General features: G+C 42.0%; 1 protein-coding gene across 1 annotated transcript in view; it reads left to right on the top strand.

The window, feature by feature from the left end:
• Positions 1 to 23886, top strand: part of scfd2 (sec1 family domain containing 2) — a 215904-nt gene that overhangs the window by 83439 nt on the left and 108579 nt on the right. The window lies entirely within an intron of this gene.

Genomic DNA, 23886 nt, shown 5'->3' with positions numbered 1-23886 from the left:
AGACTGCGAATTCTGGAATCTTAAGCAAAAAATAAACTGCTGTTAATTTCACGAGTATTTAATTAAGGACTAAGGAAGCCTTATTGAATTGTGTAGACCTTTACTGAAACCGTACCTGCAGTACTGTATGGAGCTTTGAACTCCATACCTAAGAAATGTCCTTATCTGTCACCCCATCAGCTTTCTTATCCAGCACATCATTCTTTGACATTTCTGCAGCTACAACATGATCCCATCACCAGTCACATCTTTCCCTTCTTGGGCACTTTCCCCACAACTGTAGAAGTGTGACACCTGTCTCTACACCAACTCCCTCACCAACATCCAGGAACTTAAACAGTCCTTTCAAGTGAGGTAGTGATTAACCAGCACCTTCTCCAATCTTGTCTATTGCATTAAATGCTCTTGTTGTGGGCTCCTCTACATCGGCGAGACCAAGTGCAGACTGGATGACTGCTTTGCCGAGCATCTGTGATTTGTCCACAATGGCCATCTCCTGGTTGGCAGCCATTTTAATTCCACTCCCCTGTCTGACAATGACCTAGAGTGAGACTCCCGCCCGTCTAAACCTATTTGATCTCCCAGTTACTAAACACTTTAACTCCCCTTTCCATTCCCACACTGACCATTCTGGCTTGGGCCTCCTCCATTGTCAGAGTGAGGCCCAGCACAAATTTGAGGAACAGCACCTCATATTTTGCTTGGGCAGCTTACACCACAGCGATATGAACATTGACTACTCTAACTTCAAGTATCCCTTGCTTTCCCACTCTCTCCAAACCTCCCCCTTCCCAATTCTCTGACCAGTCTCACTGTCCCTACTACATTTTATCTCTGTTTGCTTTGTTGTTACCTTCTCCCAGTTAACATTGATCTATTCTACATTTTCCTTGATTTCCATTCCTTTTGTCATAGAAACATAGAAAATAGGTGCAGGAGGAGGCCATTTGGTCCTTCGAGCCAGCACCGCCATTCATTGTGATCATTAAAATCAGTAAAGGGCCTGTCCCACTTTCACGACTTTTCCATTTTTTTTACTCAAGGACATTTTTTTATCGGGCTAGAAAAAACGTCCCGACCAACCTGCTGTCACGAGTACCTACGGACCCGTGACGAACATTCTGCGAGTTTGAATCGGGAAAACTCGGGAGAATTTGTGTATTACGTCGTGAAAGTGGGACAGGTCCTTAACCCGTGCTTCCCTTCTCCCCATACCCCTTGATTCCGCTAGCCCCAAGAGCTCCATCTAACTCTCTTTTAAATTCATCCAGTGAATTGGGGTCCACTACCTTCCGTGGCAGAGAATTCCACAAATTCACAACTCTTTGCTTGAAAATGTTTTTCCTTATCTAAATTGCCTCCCCTTTATTCTTAGACTGTGGCCCCGGGTTCTGGACTCCGCCAACATTGGGAACATCTTTCCCGCATCTACTTTGTCCAGTCCATTTATAATTTTATATGTTTCTATAAGATCACCCCTCATCCTTCTAAATTCCAGTGAATACAAGCCCAGTCTTTCCAATATTTCCTCATTATGCCAGTCCTGCCATCCCGGGGATTAACCTCATGAACCTACTCTGCACTCCCTCAATAACAAGGATATCCTTCCTCAAATTAGGAGACCAAAACTGCATCTAGCTAATGTTATCCCACTTTTTAAGAAAGGTGGGAGAGAGAAAACAGGGAATCACTCCCTCCCCCATCTGGCTCCATCAATCCCTCCTTCCCGGAATCCACCAGCTTCCCATCCCCTGCTTCATACTTCCCCCTCATTTCATTATATGACTGTCACCCCTTTACAATCAGTCTTAGCCTAAAGCTTTGACTGTCCTTCTCCCTCCACAAATGCTGTCTGACTCACTGAGTTCTTTCAACAGCTTGTTTTCAGCTCCAGATTCCCACATCTTCAGTCTCCTGTGTCTCTAAGAAAGCAGAGGAAATGAGAGGAAATCTCTTTCAAACATAAAAAAGTAATAAGGGGTTTGTCAGGCAAGTTGCAGGGAGATGACTTCCCCTAACTGAGGAGGCTAGGACGAGAGGCACAGTTTGAAAGTAAGCGATGGCCCATTTGGGATAGAGATGAGCTGTAATTTTTTAAGCTAAATGATAGTGAACCTTGCAGATTCTCTCCACACCCCCCACCACCCTGCCCGATGACTGTGGAAACTCAGTCATCTTATTTCTGCTTCTAATTATTATAATCTTAGTTCCTAAATTAGTATTATTATATTTATTAACTGTGTTTCTTTAACTATCCACCTTTTCAAAAGGAATTTTAATATTCTTAGAGAATTATTTTCTGATATCAAGACAAGTTTGTTTTTATGCCTCTTTTATGTTATGTTTAATTTTAATGACAAATTGCACAAAAATAATGTTGCACTTTCATAAGATTTATAAGAGTGAAGACCAGATAAAAGGAAGTTATATAAATTATATATTCACATAAATTCACTGTGAGAACAAGTTAATGGTCCTATTGATTTACCTCTAATGGCAAGTTCCTTTCGTTTCCTCGTGCTAATCTTTCATTCGGAGGCATCTGTATTAGAGCAAAGGTTGATCCCATCAGTTAACAGCATTTTGTCTACTTGTCACCAAATGGGAACCCAGTGTAAGTTTTTTGTTGTCTCACAGCCTTTTCAATTTATTCCAAACAATTGTTCAGAATTAGCTGCATGGTGCTTCACATCCTGGTGTTACAGTACCAACCCTCAGGGCTGATGTTTTGTTGTAGATGGCTTAATGAGTGTTGCTCATCTCTTAAGTCTATTTCATTAAAGGGAAACAAAAGCAAATGAGCAGCATTTGACAATCAACATTAAATACAGAAATCACAGCTGCTCTTAGGAAGAGTAAAATGCATTTGGTTTCCTCAAGTACAACTTTAATCGGGTTGCAAATATTAATTCTCATATTCCTTTCCCAACAACATTGTGCAAGACTTTGTTGAATTTTGAAATATATAATCTTGAGAATACTATTGTAAACAGATCTAGAGAGAAATTGTGGAACCGTCAAAAAGTAACATGCAAGATTTCTCTCAACAGTTTCATTTATTAATTATAATCAAGAAAATGATGGTCCAGAGAGCTTTAATTACTTTTTGAGAAACTTCCACTCAGATCATTCTGATTCAGATTAATCAGAAGATAGACATATAAAGCTGGAGTTAACCAGCGGGGACAGGCAGCATCTCTGGAAAGAAGGAATGATTGACGTTTGGAATAGAGAGCCTTCTTCAGACGGCTGTCTGAAGAAAGGTCTCGACCCGAAACATCACCCATTCCTTCTCTCCAGAGATGCTGCCTGTCCACGCTAATTTACTCCAGCTTTATATGTCTATCTTCGGTTTAAACCAGCATCTGCAGTTCCTTCCTACGCAATCATATAATCAGTACTTGGCATAGACAGACAACTTGCTCTGAGGATTATGGGTCAGGCAATCTATGGTGCAACTGAGAAGAGACCAGGAAGATGGAATCAGGACATCATGCATTCATTAGAGATGACATTCTTATTTTGATTTGTACGTGAGTGTGTTTGTATTTTTTATGAATAAATGATTGTATTTATTATGTGCTTTTTCAAGCACCTTGAATGTTCTATAACAATTAATTACTTTTGAACTGTAGACGCTGTCATAATATTGGAACAGTGGAAGCCAAATTGTGCACAGCAGGCTTTGACATTGAGTAAGATAAGTGATCTTTTGATGGTTGAAGGATATTTGGAAGCCGGGAGACCATATTGTGTTTTATCTGCTTATTTGCATCCTAGAAAAACTTCTGCAACAATCACATCTGATCTTGGAGCTTATGACAGTGGATCACATGTTATTTACCCATTATCCAATGTTTGTGTTGCTAGAACGAAAAGAAGCAAAGCTTTCAATACAAATAAGAATCCTTTAATTCTCATTTTGATTAAGGATTCCCTTGAGTACATACAATTCTCACAAAAATTAATTCCTCCTTTGCCTTCATCTGTTTTCTATTATTTTGCATTCAACAGTTAATCTGAATTTAGCTGGATCAGGAACGTATCATTAATGAAAACATTCATCTATAATGTGAATTATTCACAATTGCAATTTATTTTTTTGCGATAATACTACTTGAAATGATTTCTGGCTCCAAAAACCCTACAATCAACCTGAAATCAATGTAGTCAGTAGTGCAGTGTATTTTGTTGTAAAATTGTTACGGACAAGTGAGTTTTTATTGTTTGATATTCTTTCCAATATAGTCCTGACAAAATTTGGAAGCCATATTTTCATCATGAGCCAACTAAATCAATCCTCTAACCCTTAACTGGTGTCTCGTAACCTGGTGTTTTTATTTTTAATTTAACAGTTTAGCACTTGAAATCAATTAAAATTCTGCTACAAAGTCAAAACTTCAGTTGAAGAGACTTAAGAAAATGTATTTGATATTTTTTATTCAATAGCTGAAATTATAAAAACTAGCAATAAAGGAGCTGCTGTGAATTTGAATTCAGCTAATTAAATAAATCTGGAATATAAGATTAGGCATTAATAATGATGTCTTTAAAACAGTGAGCTTGCTCTGTTCACAAATTAGTTTAGTTTAGAGATACAGCGCGGAAACAGGCCCTTCAGCCCACCGGGTCCGCACCGACCAGCAATCCCTGCACATTAACACTATCCTACATCCACTAGGGACAATTTTTCATTTACCAAGCCAATTAACCTACAAACCTGTACATCTTTGGAGTGTGGGAGGAAACTGAAGATCTCGGAGAAAACCCACTCGGGTCACGGGGAGAACGTACAAACTCCGTGCAGACAGCACCCGTAATCGGGATCGAACCCGGGTCTCCGGCGCTGCATTTGCTGTAAGACAGCAACTCTACTGCTGTTCCACCGTGACTGCCCTATTCATACTAAATATTAATTTAGTGAATGAAACCTGTCATTCTTAATTGTTTAGCCTTCCAGACTGACTCGCAACCACCCTCTCATTGATGCAGCATGTCATAGGCTTTGGGTGCAATTAGCGATGGGCAGTGCATGAATGTTTGATAATAGTGTCCTATTCTGTGAATGGAATTGAAATAAAGATTCTCCCAAAAATATTTTGCATCGCAAGCCAGTCCGCCGCTCAGTGTAAACACATCTTCTGTCCCGACAGCTTCTAAGTGGGTGAACCTGTTCACAAGAGGTACAACACCCGGGGACGTTGGCATTCCATGCTTCCCTCCCTTTCTCACTGTCTCCCACCTTCTTTCTTCCAGTACCTTAGGTGTAACAATCGTACTGTAGGACTTGTCGAGGAACGACTCCGTTTCTCGGATGAACCGGAGGTCATCCACTTGCTTCTCCAGTTCCCCAACACGGCCCTTCAGGAGCTCTACCTGGATGCACTTCTCGCATTTGTAGCAGCCAGAGGCACCAGCGGTGTCCTTGACCTCCCACATACTGCAAGCATCACACTGAATCAGCTTGCCTGACATCTCCTTCTTTCGTCTCTACCTCTCAAGCGTATTGCGTGGTCTGCTCTCCTCAGCAGCCTCCTCGCCGAAGACGCACACTTTTCTCACAGGGCACTTCCCTCACTGCCGCTCCCCAAGAGCAGTCTTGCTTAAATTGACTGATAAATTGCCTGATTTACCAATTTACAAACCAAATTCCTCAGTTTTCAACTGTTTTCTCGGCACTGACTCACTTCTCTCCTCCCACTTGGGCTAGAGCCAATCAGTCGTATCTCTTGCTAAGCTCCTGCTGCTGCGTCCTGCTGCTGTTGCTCCCAAATCTACAGCAGTTCTGAGTAAAGTCTGCCTGTCCTTGGCCTCTACTTTTCAACGGTTTTCCCGGCACTTGCCACTTCTCAACTTTAGCCTGAATATTATCCAAGTCACACTGCACTCTTCAGCACCCTTTCAGCCTTTCTGCTCCAGACCAGTTAAAGATGGAATTTTTTTTTTCTGGAAACAAGTATATTGGATTGTTATTTTGCATTCTGTCCGTCTATTTCAAGATTTTTTCTTGCATTTCCTTTTCCAACCTAGTGACCTAAATTTGCATCGCCTAACAAAGTCTTGCCTCTAGATCAATGGTTTTGATTTCTGCTCAATAGTGCCCATAAAGCTGCAGCAAGTAAGAATTTCATTGTACTGTTCCTGTGGCATATGATAATTAAACACTCTTGACTTGACAATATAGTAATGTAACCACTAATCTACCATTTGCAACATACAGCAGGATTAATTCCAAGCCTGACAGTAGGCCAGGGATTCGCATTTGATATGCCATCTGGACGTCATAACAGTTTTATTAGGTTGCTGTGTGTTAACATTCATCAGGAATATCTCCTTCAACAAACTTTTTGCCTTTGATTTGGAGTTTGGTGGAATTCTACTCTACATTGGAATTTCAATGTTCTTGTGACATTCAAGACACCAGCTTGTTGTGAGCGCTTCCATGAAGAACCAGTGGGGAGCAGTCCTGCTTCTCCTGGCTAAAGAGGATTGCTGAGAAGGCCAGTTTTTTATCGAGCTGGCCCAGTTTTCCAATCTCTTGGAAACCTGTACAGTATTGTTTAACTTAAAGATTCATTGGACTTCACCACAGTCACCCTTTGTGTTCAAAGAATTTAGAAACATAGAAACATAGAAAATAGGTGCAGGAGTAGGCCATTCGGCCCTTCGAGCCTGCACCGCCATTCGATATGATCATGGCTGATCATCCAACTCAGTATCCCATCCCTGCTTTCTCTCCATACCCCCTGATCCCTTTAGCCACAAGGGCCACATCTAACTCCCTCTTAAATATTGCCAATGAACTGGCCTCAACTACCTTCTGTGGCAGAGAATTCCACAGATTCACCACTCTCTGTGTAAAAAATGATTTTCTCATCTCGGTCCTAAAAGGCTTCCCTCTTATCCTTAAACTGTGACCCCTAGTTCTGGACTTCCCCAACATCGGGAATAATCTTCCTGCGTCTAGCCTGTCCAATCCCTTAAGAATTTTGTACATTTCTATAAGATCCCCCCCTCAATCTTCTAAATTCTAGTGTGTACAAGCTGAGTCTATCCAGTCTTTCTTCATATGAAAGTCCTGCCATCCCAGGAATCAGTCTGGTGAACCTTCTCTGTACTCCCTCTATGGCAAGAATGTCTTTCCTCAGATTAGGAGACCAATTTTCTCTTATTACTCTCATAATAATTTTAAGATAACTCTTTCATTACAATCTGCATATGAATATTTTGATCACCAATAAATATCCTTCATCGTTTTTAAAAGTGTAGTTAAATATTATAGCTCTAGTGAAGATACAGGGTAGTTCAAATATAAAAATAAAACCTATTCACCGTGACTACAGTTGCCCATCATATAGAGTCTGAGATTATTAACTGCTTGGAGTAACTCAGCGAGGCAGCATCTCTGGGGAGAAGGAATGGGTGCCGTTTCGGGTCGAGACCTTTTTTCAAACCTGAAACTTCACCCATTCTCTCCAGAGATACTGCCTGTCCCGCTGAGTTACTCCAGCTTTATATGTCTCTGATGCTGCTGTTTTTTCTTGTTGCATCGCTGTACAATCTGAAATAGCCGAAAAGCAGTGTAATAGTATGGATGCACCCTAAGCAGCAATTCCAATCCTAGCAGGAAACAATTAGCTAAAATAATTGTATCTGTGGGTGTTGGATAATCCCATTTTATTAATATTAGAATCCAAGTAGGAGTTGCTGTCCAATTCCAAATTGATGCTGTTGCTGGAATAAAACCGTCAGACGTTTGATTTAAATTGGGTTAGTTGGTCTAATTAGTTCTGCAGAAGCAATTAGTTCTGCCATTTATTGTTAAAGAATGGACAATAATTATCAAATGTGTGTTGAGGCTCCAATATTGTTCCTTCAAACCACTTGTGAGCAACCAATTAGTGCCCACTGGCTGAGCAATATTCCCCTGTGTACTTTAAGTAGGAGAATTATAGGGCAGTCTTCAAAAAATAATGAGGTTCCTTCCCTGATTTACCCTTTCCTGTCCAGACAAAGAAGCCAAACACTTCCCCTGAGCTTAATGAATAACTATCCAAAGGAGGCAGAGATTTTAAGCTTTAATAAGATGACAAATTGGTGACGTATAAGGAAAATGACTACACATATCCCACTAGTTTAGAATACACAACTTATAAAATTGGTAAAATGTGTGTTTTCATTCAGTGATTTTCACACCAAAAGTTTATTTCTCGAGAGGCCAGCTCTATTCCTCAGCAAAAGGGATTAATGTGACCTTTTTCCAAAAAACAAACTGTTGAACATGAAATTCAAGACTATCGAAAAGGTTACGAACTGAACTGCGCTACTGATATTGCATAATGTGGCAATTGCATCAAAAATTGTGGTTGTAATGCACAATATTTTTGGCTTTACTCTTGAACTTTGAGAGACTGGCCCTCTGGTGTTTTGATTACCGCTGACTAAAACAATGGTATTTATGAAATACTTTGGCAAATTAACTCTTGGAACGGAGCATATGCTCTGTGTGGCAAGCAAAGTGCAATAATGTGAGTAAAAATGAATACAGCTACATTTCAAATCTTTTTAGTGCTTTATTATTATGTGGAAATATAATTTCAGAATTGCAGTTTGGACTCTTGATTTAACATAAGACTTGTGTTTATCTTAATTCAGACATTGTTTACAGAAGTGTGTATGTGATTCACTCCAGAATTGATAAGACTGCTTGCAATTCATCCACATTATTATTATTATTTTTCTTGAAGCCAAAATGATTAAAGTTCAATTATTTTTGAAACATGATTTTCTCTTATAGTTATCTAGGTAAAATGACTGTTTCTCAATGTATTTTGTAAGCCAAGGATTAATGATATTTGGCAGCATCTTTTATGAGAATCAAGTATCTTAACTGCAGAAGTTGATGTTTTACATGAAAGTTCATTAACAGTCCTTCCAATAGATTTTAATTTGTGAGTATCTTGCAAAATTTGTAAAATATAGCTTAATTATGATAATTATGGCTTAATGGATAATTAAGACTACTGTTGTAAAGATCTAGTAGATGGGGCAAACCCAATCGTTTCCAAGATGGCGGCGCTGGCTTAAGCGCGGCCCACCTGCAGTCCGTCTGTTTTTTTTCTTTCTTTTTGTTTCTTGTCATGTTTTAGTTAATTTTGTTTTATTAAGTTGTGTATGTGTGTGGGTGGGGTGGGAGAAACATGCTTTGGTCTTCCTTCCGGGGATGCAACTTTGTTTTTTGTCGTATTCCCCGTCTCCGTCTGCGCCAAGGCCTAATGGCGGAGCTTGCGGCATCGGTGCCGTAGCGGCGGCAGCAGCAGCGGAGACCCGACTCGGCCCCGAAGTTGTGGCGGCGGCAGCAGCAGCGGTAGCGGAGACCCGACTCGGCCCCGGAACCGTGGCGCAGCAGCAGCAGCGGAGACCCGACTCGGCCCTGAAGCTATGGTGGCGGTGGCAGCAGCAGCAGCGGAGACCCGACTTGGCCCCGGAACCGTGGCGGTGGCAGCAGCAGCAGCGGAGACCCGACTCGGCCCCGAAGTTGCGGCGGCGGCAGCAGCAGCGGAGACCCGACTCGGCCCCGAAGCTGTGGCGGCGGCGGCAGCAGCAGCGGAGACCCGACTCGGCCCCGAAGCTGTGGCGGCGGCGGCAGCAGCAGCGGAGACCCAACTCGGCCCCGAAGCTGTGGCGGCGGCGGCAGCAGCAGCGGAGACCCGACTCGGCCCCGGAACCGTGGCGGCGGCAGTGGAGACCCGACTCTCGGAGCTGTGGCGGCGGCAGCGACCACCCGCGGAGTTTGAACCGTCGCCTCGGCGCAGAGGGAGAACAAAGGGAAGAGACAGAGACTTTAAGATTTTGCCTTCCACCACAGTGAGGAGGTGTTTGGTGAACTCACTGTGGTGGATGTTAAATTTGTGTTGATTGTGTGTTTTTGTCATTTTTTAAAATTATATGTATGACTGCAGGGAAACAACATTTCGTTCAGACCGAAAGGTCTGAATGACAATAAACGAATCTAATCTAATCTAATCTATGGACAAAAATATTAGAGTAACTCAGCGGGTCCGACAACATCCCTGGAGAAGATGGATAGGTGACATTTCGGGCCGGGACACTGGCCTAAAGATGCCTACCGATTTCTTCCTTTCCAATCTCTCTATTCTCTTTCAACTATATTCCTTCCTCTGACTTCACAATTTGGGTCTGAACGGTCTTGACTCGAAACGTCACCCATTCCTTCTCTCCAGAGATGTTGCCTGTCCCGCTGAGTTACTCCAGCATTTTGTGTCTACCTTCTCTTCTATACTTATCTCATCTCACATTATTTTTTTTTTCATCCATGGCCTTTGTGCAATCAACTGCAAATCAAAATCTCCTCTCACATATATCCACGTATCACTTGCCAGACTTTGTCATACCCCTATCCCTTCCAGCTTTCTCCCCCCCCCCCCACTACAATCAGTCTGACGAAAGGGTCCCGAACTGAAACATTTGCCTACCCATGTTCTCCAGAGATGCTGCCTGTCATGCTGAGTTACTCCAGCACTTTGTGTCTATTCTTTGTCAACCCACATATGCAGTTCCTTATCTACATTTTTGGTCTCCATCTATGCCTTGTTTCTTTGAAAATAAACCTAGATCTTTCAAATATATTTCGAACATTAAGCTTAATTATAAAAAAAATACCTCCCCTCATGCCCCTCCATTTTTATAATTTGCATTTTGTTTGTCAAGTTAGATTACATTCCCATTACTTATGCAATGCGAGTTATGTGACCAAGAGAGGTACTTTGCTTTAACGTTTCTTTTATTATTTGCTGTTCTGTCAATAGTTGTATAGGAATGGCAAAGGAAAACATTATCCCTTCCAAATCAGTTTGACCTAAGAAATTATAATGTTATAAGCACTAACTAAAATCAGGAGTGCTGCTTCTGGGATGGCATTCCTAAGGCAATCATTATCAAATTGCTTGTAGCTATTAATGAAACATATGGCTTACATAAATTCTAGAATCACAAACCATTTGATTGCTATGAGAAATTTAAATGCAATTGTGATAAACAGTCATTTGTAAACAAGATCCTCAAATGGCAAAGAGGTAAATGACCAGGAGTAATCCAGTTTTTCTGGTGGTAAGTAAGCAAAAAAATTGGCCAGAAAAACAATTCTAGTTTTAATAATACCATGAGGCTGTGGCTTTGGTTGAATGTCTCATTGAATTATTAGCATATTTAACAACACTGCACTGAAGTGCTAACCTTTCTGAACATACGGTCAGCCAAATGATAGTTATCCACAAACCTCTACTCTGATATAAGTATAAGATCAGTCGTGATTCGGTTGAAAGGCAGACTGGGCATAAGAGGCAAACTGGCTTACTCCTGCTTCTTGAACTTGCCCTCTTCACTAAGGAGGACACAAACAATCTTCCTGATATAGTAGTGGCCAGAGGATCTGGGGTGACAGAGGAACTGAAGGAAATCCACATTAGGCAGGAAATGGTGTTGGATAGACTGATGGGACTGAAGGCTGATAAATCCCCAGGGCCTGATGGTCTGCATTCCAGGGTACTTAAGGAAGTGGCTCTAGAAATCGTGGACACATTGGTGATAATGTTCCAATGTTCTATAGACTCAGGATCAGTTCCTGTGGATTGGAGGGTAGCTAATGTTATCTCACTTTTTAAGAAAGGCGGGAGAGAGAAAATGGGGAATTATAAACCAGTTAGATGACATCAGTGATGGGGAAGATGCTGGAGTCAATTATAAAAGATGAGATAGCCGCACATTTGGATAGCAGTAACAGGATCGGTCCAAGTCAGAATGGATTTACGAAGGGGAAATCATGCTTGACTAATCTTCTGGAATTTTTTGAAGATGTAACTAGGAAAATGGACAAGGGAGAGCCAGTGGATGTAGTATACATGGACTTTCAGAAAGCATTTGATAAGGTCCCACATATGAGATTAGTGGGAAAAATTAGGGCACATGCTATTGGGGGTAACAGAGTGCTGACATGGATAGAGAAGTGGTTGGCAGACAGGAAACAAAGAGTAGGGATTAACGGGTCCCTTTCAGAATGGCAGGCAGTGACTAGTGGGGTACCGCAAGGCTCGGTGCTGGGACCGCAGCTATTTACAATATACATCAATGATTTGGATGAAGGGATTCAAAGTAACATTAGCAAATTTGCAGATGACACAAAGCTGGGTGGCAGTGTGAACTGTGAGGAGGATGCTATGAGACGGTTGACGCAGGCAGGTTGGGGGAGTGGGCAAATGCATGGCAGATGAAGTTTAATGCGGATAAATGTGAGGTTATCCACTTTGGTAGCAAAAACAGGAAGGCAAATTACCATCAAAATGGCGTGAAGTTGGGAAAAGGGATCTGGGGGTCCTTGTACATCAGTCTATGAAAGTAAGCATGCAGATACAGCAGGCAGTGAAGAAAGCGAATGGCATGTTGGCCTTTATAACAAGAGGAATCGAATATAGGAGCAAAGAGGTCCTTCTGCAGTTGTACAGAGCCCTAGTGAGATCACACCTGGAGTATTGTGTGCAGTTTTGGTTCCCTAATTTGAGGAAGGACATTCTTGCTATTGAGGGAGTGCAGCGTAGGTTTACAAGGTTAATTCCCGGGATGGCGGGACTGTCATATGCTAAGAGAATGGAGCAGCTGGGCTTGTACACTCTGGAGTTTAGAAGGATGAGAGGATCTCATTGAAACATATAAGATTGTTAATGGCTTGGACACGCTAGAGGCAGGAAACATGTTCCCGGTGTTGGGGGAATCCAGAACCAGGGGCCACAATTTAGAACGGAGACGAGGAAACACTTTTTCTCACTGAGAATGGTGAGTCTGTGGAATTCTCTGCCTCAGAGGGCGGTGGAGGCAGGTTCTCTGGATGCTTTCAAGAGAGAGCTAGGTAGGGCTCTTAAAAATAGCGGAGTTGGGGGATATGGGGAGAAGGCAGGAACAGGGTACTGATTGGGGATGATCAGCCATGATCAGATTCAGATTCAACTTTAATTGTCATTGTCAGTGTACAGTACAGAGACAACGAAATGCAGTTAGCATCTCCCTGGAAGAGCGACATAGAATATGATTTCAATAAATAAATCTATTTACATGCATACAGTCATAGACTTATTTTTCCTGTGGGAGGAGTGTGCGGGGTTGGGGGGGGGGGGTGATTGGCAGTCACCGAGGTACGTTGTTGAGTAGTGTGACAGCCGCAGGGAAGAAGCTGTTCCTGGACCTGCTGGTCCGGCAACGGAGAGACCTGTAGCGCCTCCCGGATGGTAGGAGGGTAAACAGTCCATGGTTGGGGTGAGAGCAGTCCTTGGCGATGCTGAGCGCCCTCTGCAGACAACGCTTGCTTTGGACAGATTCATTGGAGGGGAGCGAGGAACCGGTGATGCGTTGGGCAATTTTCACCACCCTCTACAGTGCTTTCCGGTCGGAGACAGAGCAGTTGCCATACCATACTGTGATACAATTGGTAAGGATGCTCTCGATGGTGCAGCGGTAGAAGTTCACCAGGATCTGAGGAGACAGATGGACCTTCTTCAGTCTCCTCAGGAAGAAGAGACGCTGGTGAGCCTTCTTGTCCAGAGTTGAGATATTGTGGGTCCAAGAGAGGTCATCGGAGATGTTGACCCCCAGGAACCTGAAGCTGGAAACACGTTCCACCTCCGTCCCGTTGATGTGGATGGGGGTGTGCGTGCCGCCCCTAGACTTCCTGAAGTCTACAATGAGCTCCTTGGTCTTCTTGGAGTTAAGGGCCAGGTTGTTGTCAGCGCACCATGCTGCTAGGAGCCGGACCTCCTCCCTATAGGCCGACTCATCGTTGTTGCTGATGAGGCCAATCACATTGAATGGCGGTGCTGGCTCGAAGGGCCAAATGGCCTACTCCTGCACCTATTGTCTATTGTCATCCAAACTCCCTTACAATGCTTTCTGATGACTACTTTTGCACATTGGATTTTGTTTGCCTCACTGTTCACAACCATGCTTTGGCTGCCTAAAATGCAACTCTGGAACATTTTCCTCAATTTCCCTACTTCTCCAGATAGCCCTTCCTTCATGACCATCCTTCAAACTTACCTTTTGATTAAGTTTTCAGCTCACCATATCTGCACCATCCTCTGTGTGGAATAAGTTATCTTTTGAGTTATTTTTAAAATTTTCCCCTCTCACGTTAAACCTATGCCTTCTAGCTTTATTACTTCCCAGGGAAAGGTCTGTGGCTATTCACCTTATTTATGCCCTTCATGGATCGTATTCACCTGGAGAAGGTCACCCCTCACTCTCCCACACCTCTGGGGAAAATAAAATCTAGCCTGTCCTTTTAGTTCAAATCTCTGATTATTATCCTTGTAAATCTTTTATGTACCCCTTCCAGTTTAATTACATCCAGTACACGGTTCTCTGTCAGCTGTCACATGATGCCTCAACTCCTGTACTCAACGCTCTGATCAATGATGGCCATTGCAAGAAATTGCAGAGTTGTGGATGTAACCCATTCCATCACACAAACTAAACGTCCCACCATTGACTCTATCTACACTTCACGCTACGCAGAAAGGCTGCCAACATACTCAGACTTGTTCCGCCCTGGTCATTCCTCCTTCTCCCTGCTCCCGTCTGGTGGAAGGAAAAGACTATACATGATTACAATCAAGACGACTACTGTATACAGTTAAAGGGTACAACATTTAGTGCAAGATGGTTAGATTAAAGATAGTTCAAAGGTTTCCAATGTAGATTGTATCTATATATGGATTATCTGATGTGTTTGGATACCATACAAAACAAATCTTTTCAATGTCGGTACGTAACAATAATAAACCTCACCCCGAATGTCATGTTCACCACCCTGAAGGTTTCACCTTCATTAAACGGTGTACCTGTACCCCTAGATCTCTCTGTTCTACTGTACATCTGTACTCTCTTCATTTTACTGTGTATGTTCAGCTCTGGATTGTTCAACCAGAATGCTACACCTCGCATTTTACCGAGTAAAGCTCCATCTCCCTTTAAGTTTTATATGATAAATTTAGATGCTTGTCCCAAACATGATTTCTTGCAGAATGTTTACTTGGTCTTCATTAAAATGGAACATTGGGATAGAGTCTGAAGAAGGGTCCTGACCCAAACCGTCACCTATCCATGTTCTCCAGAGATACTGCCTGACTCACTGAGTTACTCCAGCACTTGTCTTTTTTTTGTAAACCAGCATCTGCGGTTCCTTGTTTCTCTATGGGACTTATCGCTTCCTGTTTCTACTCGGATGAATCTGAAAGCTTAATTTTTTTTAATTAAATGCCAAACAATACAATACAATACAATAATACTTTATTAGCCAAGTATGTTTTGCATCATACGAGGAATTTCATTTGCCAAGTCAGTCATACAAATAAAAAGCACCAGAACACACAAAATACATTTTAACATAAACATCCACCACAGTGACTCCTCCACATTCCTCACTGTGATGGAAGGCGAAAAAAAAGTTCAATCTCTTCCCTTCTTTGTTCTCCCACGGTTGGGGGCCTCGAGCCTTCCGTTGACGGGACGATCTTACTCCCATAGCTGGCGGCATTCGGGCCCTCCGCGTCTTGGCGATCACTCCTGCATCGGGGGGGAAATTCAGCTCCCCCGCACCGAGCGATCTGACCCCGGGTCGGGGCTTGTCGTACCTTTTGCGTCGTTGGAGCTCCCGACATCCACGGTCTCTCCTGAGACTGCGAGCTCTCAATGGTAATGTCCGCAGGCTGCAGTTGGAGCGATCTCATGCAAGGGATCGGCTCTAATGGTAAGTCCACACCCTGCGGTGGGGCTCAAAGTCAATCCCGAGAAGGCCTCCAACTCCAAGGTGTTAGGCCGCAGAGCGACCGGAGATACGACCTGGATAAGTAATCGCATCTCCAGCAGGGTAAAGGATTGGGGAAAAAAAGTTTCCCCCGACTCCCTCCCCCTCCCCCACGTTGAACAAATCAGAGAACATTAAAACAAACTTTTAAAACACACTAAAAATAACAAAAAAAAGACGATAAAATAGGCAGACTGTTGGCGAGGTTGCCAATCGTAAGGGGCCCCTGGTGGTAACGATTTAAAATGTGAGCAGATCATTCTCAGAATGCACGGAAGGTCAATCAGTAATTTAAACATTTCTAAATATTGTCACATTGTTAATACCCAAATTTTGCACTCTCCTTTCAGATAAGTGCATTCAAATCCTGCTCAGTATGACAGGTGGCAATAAATAACTTACATTTCTGTAGTGTTTTTCATATTAAGTGTCATGTGAAAGATATGATGACTGAATCTGTTTGAAGGTTGAAGAAGGAGTGTTGGCTGCGATACTGCGCATCACATTGGGCCAAAAAAAACCTGTTTATTTCCAAATGAACATTTGGAACTTGAAACTTTTTTGAAGTGTCATTTTGGATTATGTGCTGAAGGTTGAACCCACTGTTTTTTGACTAGATGGGGATTTTTACTTTCTGAATGAAATGCTGGCTAGATGGTTTCATGTGAAATGAGTTGGAGGAGTATCGCAGTAAATTATTTGGCTCATTGTATCAGCATCATTTTACTGGAGAACTGTCTAACACTCCAGCTGTTTCCCACATCTCACAAATGTCTTTTTTAAAACATTCTGCAAAAAATAATCTATTTCTTAACCCCTCCATGATTTCAATTTCTCTGTTTCTTCCTTTGTTAACCGCCAGGTTTAGGTAAAATGTGGAGCCGATGGCTTGGAATTCTGTGAGCATGATTGGCAAACTTAAAGAAAAGGAAAGCCCATTGTGCCTTAGGAAGATATTGTGATGAAGCTGAGTGCCAATTATTCCACCTGTGAACTGTACAAAAGAGGAGCTCCTTGCTGAATCTGACAATTCTCAAAATCTTGCTCCGCTCCAGAGTCTGACTAGTGGTGTGCCCCAGGGATCGGTTCCATTACTGTTTGTGGTTTATAACCCCGATTTGGAAGAGAAGGTACAAGGCATGCTTAGCAAGTTTGCAGATGACTCAAAGGTGCTGGTATCAAAGATAGTGAAAATGGTTGTCAAAAATTACAGCAGTATCTTGCGTTACCCCCTCAAAACTTTAGCGTTTCCTCATCCCATGATTAGGATGTAAAAAAGAAAGGCCAATATTAGGAAATGCAATGCACTAAATGCTTGATTTTTGTTGCACATGTTACCGTTGTCCTTTGAAGGTGTATTTGCTCTGTCTTTTAGATAATTATTAATGATGTTTACTCACTACGTAGGAATATATTGGGAATAGTAGTGTAGCTCAACTATATTAATTATCTGTTCATCATTAAAGAGGAAATGGAACTAGTTCCTTTGGATACCTTCAGTGCTTTTACATCAGGAAACAGCATGCGTTTCAGTCAGTTGAAGTATTTGCATTGCTGTTTTGATCCGAGGTAAATAAGATAAATAAATGTTTAAAAGTGCAAAATGTAAATGTTTAAATTTTTAACTGCCAGCAAGTCCTGATTACATCTGTGTGTTGATATCTCCAACCTCCGGTGTCCTTTTTATAAACCTTCCATTTTCATCCTGCATTTTATCCTTTCCCCTCCTCCGAAAGGGTAAACTGATGTAACAATGGATTTCATTACATTCAGGGTGAAGGGGAGAGTAATTCCTCAACCACCTCCTTAATTAAGTGTTCTCAATCTGTTTCATTTCTATACAGAATTTAAGATTTTGGTGAAAGCAACCTGAGGTGCTAGGGGATGAGTTAGATTAGACAATGGCCTTAATAACCAACTACGTGGAAAACATGTTGATAGTGCGAATTTGGTGCTAAATCATGGAACATTTATATGGCTATTTACAGTTGTACTTTTATGTGATTATTAAAAAAATTCTCTCTGGCACTGTTCTGTGGTTCTATGATCTTTTCAAAGGAAATCTCTAAGTACTGTAAAATATATATAACAAATGTTTTGTGCTTTAATGGGCATGCAGAAATGCATTAGATAGTTTACATTTGTCTAAACATTGTGCAGTAGTTAAAATAGTTGTTTGTAATATATTTTGAGTTTAAGATGTATACAAATGGTGGTAAATGCATTTTAGATGTCATACAGGAGACACAAAAAACCGCAAATGCTGGAATCCTGAGCGATCAGGATCTGTGTAAGGTAAAGACAAAGATGTATTGGGTTGGGAGCTTTCTTCAGACTGATGGAGTGGGGGAAGAAAGCTGGAAAAAGATGGGGTGGAGCAAGCATAAGTGGGCAAAAGGGACAAGATGATTGGGATGGTGGGAGAAATGAGTGTGCTCTGAGGTCTGGGGCAGAGTAAAGAGAGGGGGGATTATTATTCAAAACTAGAAAATTTAATGTCAATAGACAATAGGTGCTGGAGTAGGCCATTCGGCCCTTCAAGCCAGCACCGCCATTCAATGTGATCATGGCTGATCATCCACAATCAGTACCCCGTTCCTGCCTTCTCCCCATATCCCCTGACTCTGCTATCTTTAAGAGCCCTATCTAGCTCTCTCTTGAAAGTATCCAGAGAACTGGCCTCCACCGCCCTCTGAGGCAGAGAATTTCACAGACCCACAACTCTCTATATTTTAAAAAATGTGTTTCCTCATCTCTGTTCTAAATGGCTTACTGCTTATTCTTAAACTGTGGCCCCTGGTTCTGGACTCCCCCAACATCGGGAACATGTTTCCTGCCTCCAACGTGTCCAAACCCTTAATAATCTTATACCATAAAGGGCCTGTCCCACTGCGGCAACCTAATTGGCGAGTTTAGTAGAGTTTGAAAAAGTGTCATGTTGAAGACCTCCTTCGACTATGTAAAAGATCTCCTTTGAACTCCTTCGACTATGTTGAAGACCAGCTTCGACTAGCTTCGGAAAAATTGGACACCGAATAGTGGAGAGTGAAGACGACCTCCTTCGATCTCCTTCGACCTCCCTTCGACTATGGTGAAGATTATCTACGACTACCTTCGACTACCTTCGATTACCTTTGACTACCCTCAATTACCTACGAATAGCATGCCGACCTACTACGACCTACTTCGACTAAACCTACGAGTAAGAAAATATTGATTTTTTTCCATGGCGACCTTGTTTTACAAGCGGGCATTTTTCAGCATGTTGAAAAATACGCTGGAACCTAGCTGAGGCCTCGAGTACGCAGGGACTTCTCTCGAGCATGAAGGAGAGTTACAAAGACCCCCTAGGACTTCGTGTCGACCATGCTGCGAGTATGAGTCGAGGGCAAACTCTTCTAAACTCGCCAAATAGGTCGCCGCAGTGGGACAGGCCCTTAACGTTACAACCTACGAACCTGCACATCTTTGGAATGTGGCTTAAGCACCTGGAGAAAACCCAGGCGATATACATCTGGAGAACATACAAACTTTATAGCCTGCACGCGTGGTCAGGATTGAACCTGGTTCTCTAGTGCTGTAAGGCAACAAGTCTACCAATGCGCCGCTTTGTCACCCTTGGAGCAAACTGAAAGTTGTTCTTTTAATTTGTGTGTGACTTCATTCTGGGAATGGAGGAGGCCAATGTTAGAGAAATTGGAAGGAGTTAAAATTGGTTTGCAACTAGGAGGTCCAGCAGGCCTTGGTGGACTAACGCAAGTGTTCAGCGAAATGTTTGCCTGGTCTACGCTTGCTTCCCAGTGTGTAGGAAGCCACATCAGAGATACCAAATGCCACAAGGTTGGAGGAGGTAGGACATAGAACAGCACAGGAACAGACCCTCTGGCCCACAATGTTTGCGCCGAATATGATGCTAAATTAAACTGATCTCATCTAGCTGTACATGATCCATATCTTTCTCTCTTCCTTGCACTTCCTTGTGCCTATCTAAAAGCCTCTTAAATACCAATATCTTATCCTCCTCCACCACCACCTCTGGCAATGCATTTCAGGCTCCCACCATTCTCCGTAAAAAAAAATTGCCCCTCATGGTTCAGAGAAGATTTACGAGGATGTTGCCAGGACTAGAGGGTGTGAGCTTTCAGGAGAGGTTGAGTAGGCTGGGACTCTATTCCATGGAGCGCAGGAGGATGAGTGGAGATCTTATAGAGATATACAAAATCATGAGAGGAATAGATCGGGTGGATGCACAGAGTCTTTTGACCAGAGTAGGGGAATCGAGGGGCAGAGGACATAGATTCAAGGTGAAGGAGAAAAGATTTAATAGGAATCTGAGGGGTAACTTTTTCATACAAGGGTGGTGGGTGTATGGAACAAGCTGCCAGAGCAGGTAGTTGAGGCTGGGACTATCCCATAGTTTAAGAAACAGTTAGACAGGTACATGTATAGGACTGGTTTGGAGGGATATGGACCAAGCGCAGGCAAGTGGGACTAGTGTAGCTGAGACATGTTGGTCGGTGTTTGCAAGTTTAGCCGAAAGGCCTGGTTCCACACTGTATGACTCTATCTCTATTAAACGTTACCCCTATCATCTTATAACAATAGTCTTGGACATTTTCACCATGGGGAAAAGGCTCTGACTGTCTACCCTATCTACGCCTCTCATAGTTTTGTATACTTCTGTTAAGTCTACCCTCACCTCTGACCTCTCCTCTTAACTGAAACCCTCTAATCCAGGCAGCATTCTGGTAAACCTCCTCTTCACCGTCTCCAAACCCTTCACATCCTTCCTGTAATGGGGCAACCAGAATTGCACGTAATTCTCCAATTGTGGCCAAAACAACATTTTAAAACCTGCATCATAACTTCTTGATTATTATACTCAATGCCCCTGGTAACGAAGCTAAGCATTCTATATGCCATCTTTACCACCCTAATCAATTTGTGCGACCTCCTTCAGTGTGCTGTGAACTTGGACTCCATGACCCCTCAGTGCATCAATGTGGTTAAGGATCTTGCTATTAACTGTATCCGCTCCCCTTACCTTCGACCTCCCAAAGTGAAACACCTCAGACTTGCTCAGATTAAACTCCGTTTCTCTGCCCATTTCTGCAGCTAATCTATATTCTGCTGCATCTTCTGACAGGCTTCCTCACTGTCTGCAATCTCTTCCAATTTTGGTGTAATCGACAGACTTACATATTTATGTACAAGACATTTTTTATGTATCACAAACACCAGAGGCCCCAACACAGATGCCTGCGGAACTCCACTGGTCACAGACCTCCAGCAGGAATATCTTCCTTTACAACCCTCTGTCTTCTATGGATTAGGAAGTTTGAATCCATACGACTGTCACCATGAATGTTAATCCTCTGGATCTGCCTTCCACGTGGGACCATATCAAAAACCATGTAAAAATGAATTTATAAAACATTAATTTACCTTTATCAATCTCCTTTGTTATCTCCTCAAACTCAAAACTCAATCAATTTATTAAGACATGACCTCTCCTGCTGCCTATTCCTAATTAGCCCATTCACTTCCAGATGGGAGTAAATCCTATCTCGAAGAATTCTCTCTCAATAGTTTTTCTACCACTTACATGAGGCCTACCAGCCTACAGTTCCCTGGATTCTCTATACTTCCCTTTGTAAACCAAGGAACATTGGCTACTCTCTGGTCCTCCGGGACCTCACCTGTGGCTAGAGAAGAAACAAATGTCCTCGTCAAGGCCCCCACAATCTCCTCCTTTGCCTCCCTCAATGACCTGGGATAGATCCCATAAGGCATGGGGACTTATCCATGTTAATGTTTTTAAAGAGCCACAGCATCACCACCTCCTCGATCTCAAACTGCCCTAACGCTTTTGTATTCTTCACACTGATCTTGCTGCCCTCCAAATGCCCTGAAAAAATATGCAAAATACTTATTTAGCACCTCACCGACTCCATGCATAAATACCCTCTTTGAGTGGTCTTATCTTCTGCTGGTCTCCCTTTTTAACACACGTATAAAAAGCTGTGGGATTTGGGTGCATGTGAACCTCTGACTCACCTGAAAGGGTTGCTGGAGTTAACATTTTAGCTAACATCCAAAAGCTTAGCACGGATGTATTGAATATGGTGTATACACATTTGTGAATTGCTGAAAGTGCTGGTAAAACTTTGCAAGTCAGGCCATATCTTTGGAGGGAATGGACAGTCTATGTTTCAGGTCGGGACCTTTCTTCAGACTCTCAGAACATGGTTGAACAGCAGGTGAGCATCAGGAAGCACAGAATGGGGGCAGTGAGAGAGGGTCTTGTAGAACAGATAGAGAGAAGGGATACTTTGAGGAGATTTTGCAATGGAGCAGTAAAGTGGGGACACAAAACATACAGATGCTGGAATCTTTAACGAAAAAACAAAATGCTGGAAGAATACAGTAGGTCAGGCAGCATCTGTGGAGGAAATGGACAAATTATGCTTCAGGTCAGGACCTTTCTTCATCCTTCAGTCTGTCTATTTCCTCCACAGATGTTACCTGGCCAGCTGAGTTTTTCGAAATGGAACATAAATATTGAAAAACAAAAGTAAATAAATTGGGTCATTTTAACTTATTGTCTAATGGAAACCAAGCAGGCAGGCTGGTAAGATGCCTAATGCTACATTACTGCCTGAAAGACTCCCACTACTTGTGAATTTTAATTTGAAAGGGATCACCCAATTCATACAGGTCAACTACATTGAAAAGGCCCAAAATGTGATCCTTAATATGAACAGAGTTAACAGAACTTGAGCTGTGGACCTCAGGCTTTACTTCACACTTGGCTTAAATGTGCTAAATTAGGACGCTTAAATTGTTAAAGTACCCATTTATGATTGAGAACTTGGAATGTATACGTGTGGACTAGATAACAAAAATTGTCTTAAACTATAATGGTGTTGCAATCTAATACTCATTGTTACATAACTCTGTGGATTTAGTAGATATGTATCTGGCGACTAATATTTGTTGTAAAAGTTTCAAAGTATTTTTGCATCAACGCAAGAGTAAAAATAACTGTAGTTTTCTGAAAATAGAATAATGAGATGCACGACAGGACCAACGGTATTTAATATTTATTATATCATTTTTGTGAAGCCTTTCCTTTTTAATGTTATTTTATGTAAAAACATTCGCTTTTAAATAGGTTTCTGATTTATTTGTAGTTGTTTTACTGCACTATATCTGGGTATCAGGACACAATGGTGCATAAGCTCAAGGTGACCTCATCCTTTCCCCTCCAGTGCATCACTGGGATATGAAGATACAAAGTTCAAAAGTGCAAGAATAGACCAAGACAAATTTGTTTAGAAAACATGCATACTAAATTATATGCACATGTATTTTGAAACCACAGAAATGTTTTTTTTGGTATTGCCAACTATGTCTTTGCAACTTTGAAATCCTTCACATTTTCTAATATGTATGTCAATCCATTAGAAAAGAATAGCAATTGCCGCTGTTTGCAATGAAGAACTGGAGCATACTGGAGATTTATATATTTTCTGTTATCATTTGTGGCGTCAATGGGATTCACATCTCTTTGTCAGAAGGCAGTGGCTCCACTCTGGAATGAATTTCCCATTCCAAACCTTTGAGCCATTGTCAAGGCAGTTTTGTATTGGAAATGCCATATTTCAAATTAGATATAAAACTCTTTGTTTCCTCTAATCAACATAAAAGAATCCATTAGATTATTTAAAGAACCAACATTATTGAAGTACACTCTCAGGTTATTATCTCTTGCTGTTGTTTCACATAATTAGGGCTATATGCAAATGACAGCTGGTTTAGTTTAGTTTATTTCTGACATGTTAACTGAGGTGCAGTGAAAAAAGTAGTGTTTTCGTGCTATCCAGTCAAAGAAAAGATTGTACATTAATACAATCAAGCCATGAACAGCGCACAGATAAAGGATAAAGGGTACAACATGCAGTGCAAAGATATAACATTGAAGTCCGATTTAAAGATAATTCAAAGGTCTCCAA

Source organism: Amblyraja radiata, chromosome 1, assembly GCF_010909765.2.
Source record: "Amblyraja radiata isolate CabotCenter1 chromosome 1, sAmbRad1.1.pri, whole genome shotgun sequence".
Classification (NCBI taxonomy): domain Eukaryota; kingdom Metazoa; phylum Chordata; class Chondrichthyes; order Rajiformes; family Rajidae; genus Amblyraja; species Amblyraja radiata.
The sequence above is the reverse complement of the archived record's forward strand: the minus strand, read 5'-3'. Positions and strand labels throughout refer to the sequence as shown.